Below are 6,350 nucleotides of genomic sequence, written 5' to 3' on the forward strand. Positions count from 1 at the left end.
ATACAAGAGGTGAAGACTCGTCCATTGTGATCTAGACTTGCTAACTTGTAGACCCGTAAGAAATTCAACTCACAAATACGTATCAAGTCATATAAAGAGTGGTAAAATATTAAATGAAATTTTAGGGTTAATAATATGTACTTTATACTATATGCCTAGGGTTAAAAATGTAAGTAGATAATTCTTAACGGATTAATGGTTTATCTAATAAAGAATTGAAGTAATTCACTCTCATATCGATAAACCATTAAATATAAAATTTTAAACCATACTAAGTTCACGATTAGCTTATCAATTATAATTCTATTTTAAATAGCCCTATCTTTTATCATGTATACCGATTGTCGTGTGATTACAGTATCTTCTTTTTGGAAAGAAGAATAAACCATATAGAAGAGATATTTTAAGAAATATAATAAATAGTAATATTAAAGAAATATCTTTTTGTGAAGATTTAAGTAGAGAAAACAAGGAAAATTATTTATGGTCAAACGTCTACTTAATTGAAGATATATTTTAAGAAATATAATAATAAATAATAATTAGGATATATTTATTTTTGAATATTTATATAGAGAAAATAAGGAAATTCTTTAAAATCTACACCCATTTTTCTTCTCTTATTTTCCTCCATTTTTGCAGTCATTCTCTGTGTTTTTGCTCAGTAGTTAAGTGGAATATCGAAGATAACTGTAAGTTTCGTTTCTTTACTTTTTTATTTACTATTATTTCTGCTTAATAGACCGAGTGAATGAATAGTTGCCTTTTATTTTCCTACTATTTGAATGAATTATTGCATAAAAAGTTCGATTTTGATGGATATTTGTTCATTGATGTCTGTGTATTTTTCTGTTTTTTGTTTGTTGGTTACCTGTTGGCTTGATTTTTGAGTTAGGTAGATAATTTTACTTTAAGATAAAAGGAAGGTGTTTGATCCTTTGGTCTCAAATGCTAATTTTTTAGAACATGTCAGTAAAATCCACAAGTAGAGTTTGGGGAGGATAGATTGTACATATGATCCGGTACGTATGTAGAAACATATTTGCCATACAAGGGGTTCAACATGTGTACAGTGACTGATTTTTACACATGAAAAAAATCATCCATGGTGGAGTGACTTAATTGATAAAACCTGATAGCATTCCAACATTACCACCTAATTCCTTGAAGGAACTTAGTAGTTTAATGTTTGGTAATAGCCTAATGAAAGGAGAAAGTTTGATAGTTTATGGTGCATATTGGTTCATTAGAAGTTTGATGTTTATCATGAGAAATGAATAATAGAAATTGCTTAATATCATTGTAGAATTTGAATGTACCAAAAGACAAGTATCATGACAAATTTATAATTTAGATGTTCCAAAACACAATTTCCAATTAGAAGTTTGATGCTTAAAATTTTGGTAAAAATTTGGATGTACCAAAATACAAATATCATGCCAAATTTATAATACTAAAAAGGATCATAAAGTACTTTAGGTTACTTGAATGACCTATGTTCTAGTTTAAATAGACATTTATTTCTTCTTCAGATTATTTACTTGAGACGAACTAATGCTATGTGAGACATGATGCCCTTTATTAAATTTATCGAGTCGTGTGAACAGTATATTAGAAAAGGAAATAGACCAAATGCTTATACATCTAACTAAATATTGATGGTAAACATAAAAAATTTTAAGGACAAAACTAAAGACCACCCAAAAATAGGAGCAATTTGAGCAAAAACATCAAACATTCCATCCAAAAGTAAATTCATATTAAAATCCATTGATCTCTATGTTAATATGGTAAATCAATTACTTCTCTTTAAATACTCTATGTTCCGAGTATGATGGATAATTTTTTTTATATTAATTAAATCGTCCTATCTTTTTCGTCTTATTTTATGTGAAAGTATTTGACTGCGTGCAAGAGCTTAATAAATTAAAAACTCACATGTAAGAGGGTGTTTGACTAAGCTTACTTATAAGAACATTTAACTTTATTTACTCGTTTGGCAAACATCCAAAGTACTTATACGCCAGTATCAGTCTGGGATTGTGATTGGTAGAAAAATTGCTCTATGTATCTTCAAGCAATGCAATTCTCATATGAAGAGTGTCAACTCTGTTATGATTTTGGTTAGGTATTAGATTTTTCTTTTCTACTCTTTAGTTCAACTTAATTTTTTTTTGATTCACAGGTATGTTCTAAAGAGTTATTTGCACGCGTGTTAGATAAATTGAAGTGAGAAATGGAGTGTGTTGTTCAAGGAATTATTGAGACTCAAGTAAGTTCACAGAGCAATGAAAAAACCTACCCCTAGCACTCTGTTTTTCTTCTTTAATAATTAGTAAGATATGCTACTTGTAAAAACTGGCCTTGCTATATTATGGCATTTACTGAAACAATTTTTGGCAATTGATTATTGAAAAGATACTGACAGTGCTAATCATACTTGCAGCATGTTGAAGCCCTAGAAATTCTGCTTCAAGGGCTTTGTGGTGTGCGTAAACAAGGCTTAAGGGTCCATGAATTGTGCCTTAAAAATGTTCCAAACCTAGGTAAGTGAGATTACTCGTTGAACTATTAGGTACTAAGAACTAACTCAATGGTCATGTATGTACCGATGTGATTGAGGCAAATGTTTGCAATCATCAATGCATTCGTAGGGAGGTTTTCTCACCTTAGAGTTTTGACATAACTGTCATTTTTTCTCTCTCTATGGTCCATCTTATTCTAGTTGTATTGCGGTGCTAAATGTCAATTATTCAATGGAATTAGGTTTTGTTGATGATACACTTGTGATTCTTTGAAATGTTTGACGAGTGTAACACCGGAGTATAAAACAATGCTAGTTTTTTTGTTGAAGGTAGTGTGGCAGATGTTGATCCCACTAGCATTGAGTTTCTACAGGACGGATGTTTATGGCTAAAATAAAATATAATAAGAATTTTTATGACATGAATAATCGTGAAAGAGTATCGATCAGTTCATTAAATGTGTTGAATCTAGACTTTATTTTTCAAATCAGGACGGGTCGAATCTAGACTTCACTTATGATTAGTCTATGGTGTTCATTGTCCGCCAATTTAATATTTATCTCAAAATTATAAGCGCCTCTCTGTATTAAACTCAACATTTATAACCTTAACTAGAAGTATTCCTCTCGCTTATAGTAATATATCATAAACCTTAAATTCAGAGCACCTTCATCTAATCACCTACAAAGTATCAGGCATCTATCTCGATTACATCGAACTACTATAACCTTCTTGGCTATGTTTATCTCTTTTTACTATATAACTAGTCAAGGTATTATTGTGCCTTAAATATTATGGTAGATGGTTGATTTTATTAACCTTAGATCCCACAAATAGATATTGACCTTCGCCGTTGTCTACACATGATCACAATTCACATATTTGTTTAAGACTAATTTCTCCTCTTGGTTAGACAAGAAGAAAAAAGCAAATTATGATCATTCAAATGTAATTGGTAAAACAATGTCTAAAAATCATCTATGCCTTCTCCCATTTTTTTTCTTTTTCCCCTTTCCTACTTGTTTTGTCTGTGAGTTATTTTAACCATGTGGTCTGTTTCTTACCATTCTCAGGCTTAGTAGCATCAGAAATACGGCTCGTATGTGATCTTGAGTAGCCGGAACCCACATGGTAAGAGATCTTGTTCATTGTAAGCCTATCTCTGAGGACACGTGAAGCCTAACTTATTTTATGTGATTAACTATAGCACTGTTGGGCATGTTGGTGGTCCGATGAGAGGTGCTGGTGCTGAACAAATCTCATTCTTGGTGAGACCAATGCAAGTAAGCAAAATAACCAAGAATGCACTAATCGTGTTTGATAAACTTGGCTACAAGCTAGACCATGAGCATCTGAGAGTCGGTTTTGCATTTCATTTCCAAAGAGATGCCCTGATAACTTTAACAGTTTCATCCATCAATAAGATGTTGAAACTTCATGCTATCGATGATGCAGTGCACGTGACTCCGGGAATACAGCTAGTTGAAGTGACCACACCAGCTTCATCTAAAAATTACACTGAAGTTGTTGCATCTGTATCGTCCTTCTGTGAATATCTTGCACCGTAAACATCTTTATATTGGTTTGTTGTCCATAATAATTGGCTAGCTGTACCTGGTATTATATATTTATCACTTTTTTCTAGGGATAAGGGTCTGAAAAATATCTCAACTTTGGTCGAATTTGCTGTTGCGATACTAAACTTTCATGAGGACCTATTACCTCCCTAGACTATTTAATACCGTATTTTAAACATATATATTTGTCCACGTGGACATAAAAAATAATGCAAAATTATAAATAGTAATGTGTCCACGTGGGCACATATATACCTTTAAAATACACTATTAAATAGTTCAGGGGGTAAAAAATACGGTATTAAATAGTCTAGGGAGGTAATAGGTCCTCGTGAAAGTTTAGTATCGCAACAGCAAATCCAACCAAAGTTGGGGTATTTTTCAGACGCTTATCCCTTTTTTCTATGATCATATGGTGAACATAAAAATGATTTTTATTGTTTTTAGGCTCCTTCATTTGTCAAAACCTGGTGTCTCAATAGGGGTTGTTCCCACCGCAGCTGCAGCTGGTGCGTCTCTCATGGCGGATGGTTGAGGCACCAAGTAACAAAAATGTAGTATTACTCGGTGCCATATTTCTATCTCAAAAAATTTGTTATCCCAGTGACTTCTAAAAGGTTGGGCACTAGTGCTGGAGGATTCTTGCTCTCTTTGATCTATAATCGTTTTCTCTTAGGTATTTGATACTTTTCTTGTTGATGTGTTAAGCTCAAAGCAAATGAGATGTTTAAATGTTCTTGGTCTGTGATTATTACAGTAAGCTATCAGTTTCAAATATTGTATGTATGTAGTTGTTGAATAATTAGGAATGTGGATATTCGGATTAAGGTGGAAGTGACTTTCAAATTGTCTATCACAAAAATACTTTAATAATTAAACAACTTATTAAAATACTTCACCAAAATTATACTTAGTCATTCAAAAGTATCCTACAAGAAAATAAATGTAAAGAATTCTATCAAAAAGAAGAGAATTTTGAGAAAAATTTATCAAGTGTGAACTTTGATTAAATTTGTAGAATGCAAGATTTCTACCTGAAGCTTACTTTTCATTTTAAAAGTTCTTTGTTTTGTTTGTGAAAATTTCACCCCTTCCATATGCTAATATTCATGCACATGCAAAAAGCGAATTTAGGAAAGCCAAAGAGGAGTCACATGACACTGTTTCGTCAGAAAAATTTACTAAATATGTACATATAGGGAGAAGTTAAAAACAGATATAAGAGATATATTATAATGTAAAATGACACTTTTTAACTAAAGTTGTGCGTAGTTAAATTGGTTCGGCGTGAAAATTACACATGTTAAATTGTGTTTAAACCTACGTAGCCTCATTTTGATACATTTTTAAAAATGAAATTCAATGGATAAAAGTTGTTTTATATGTATAAAAAAATATTTGATATTATTTTTAATGAGGTTATTTTGAATACATTTAAAAAAATAAAACCCATCAAGAAAAAGTTATAAAAAATGTAATTTAATTTTGTTAAAAAAGTATAGTACTATACATGAATTATGTTTTGTTTATATTTTATTCTTTTCTAATATCATGTTACATTATTTATTTATCGTTTCTTATTTTAAAAGGTGGCACTATTGACGAACTATTTTGTATATGACAATATATACATGCATCCTTGATCAATAACAATGTCTAAATCTGAAAACTCGAGTCATGATGGTACCTACCATAACCCACCAGTAGGTAAGCCAATTCATATCCTAGAATAACAAGAAACAGGCATATCAGGTAGAAACAATAACCAACAAGAGAAATAAAGTGGAAAATGACAACATCAGCAATATATACAAATCAACAATAGATCTTGTTGACACCCAATTTTGTCCCAACTAATTTCTTCCAAATTATTTTCTTTATGCGTCTAATGATTTGGAAAACTTAAAGAGCATATTAGATATTATATTCATCTTTAACTTTTTTTTTTGTTAAAATACATGATCGACATAGTTTATTATATGTTGTATTACTATCATTATTAAATTTATTGTTATTTTGCAAAAGATGTCATATTGTTAGTTTGTTAAATCTATTCATGTATGTTGGCAGTCTTTTTAAAAAAATAATCACCAGCCCTTTATTTATACTAAAATAGATACACTTTGAGTAGTTATAAACTTTGACTTCTTAACTTTCAATCAAAAGATGTCATTCCTTTGTTTCAATCTTGTATAGATCACATAATAGTTATATGTCATGTCAAGTGCTATCTTTTGATCTTATAACA

General features: G+C 30.8%; 1 pseudogene; it reads left to right on the top strand.

Annotated features, from left to right (window-relative positions):
- Positions 1-623: 623 nt before the first annotated feature.
- Positions 624-4,786, top strand: LOC102590992 (mediator of RNA polymerase II transcription subunit 18-like; annotated as a pseudogene).
- Positions 4,787-6,350: the final 1,564 nt, after the last annotated feature.

This window comes from Solanum tuberosum, unplaced genomic scaffold (genome assembly GCF_000226075.1).
Source record: "Solanum tuberosum cultivar DM 1-3 516 R44 unplaced genomic scaffold, SolTub_3.0 scf00090, whole genome shotgun sequence".
In the NCBI taxonomy this organism is placed as follows: domain Eukaryota; kingdom Viridiplantae; phylum Streptophyta; class Magnoliopsida; order Solanales; family Solanaceae; genus Solanum; species Solanum tuberosum.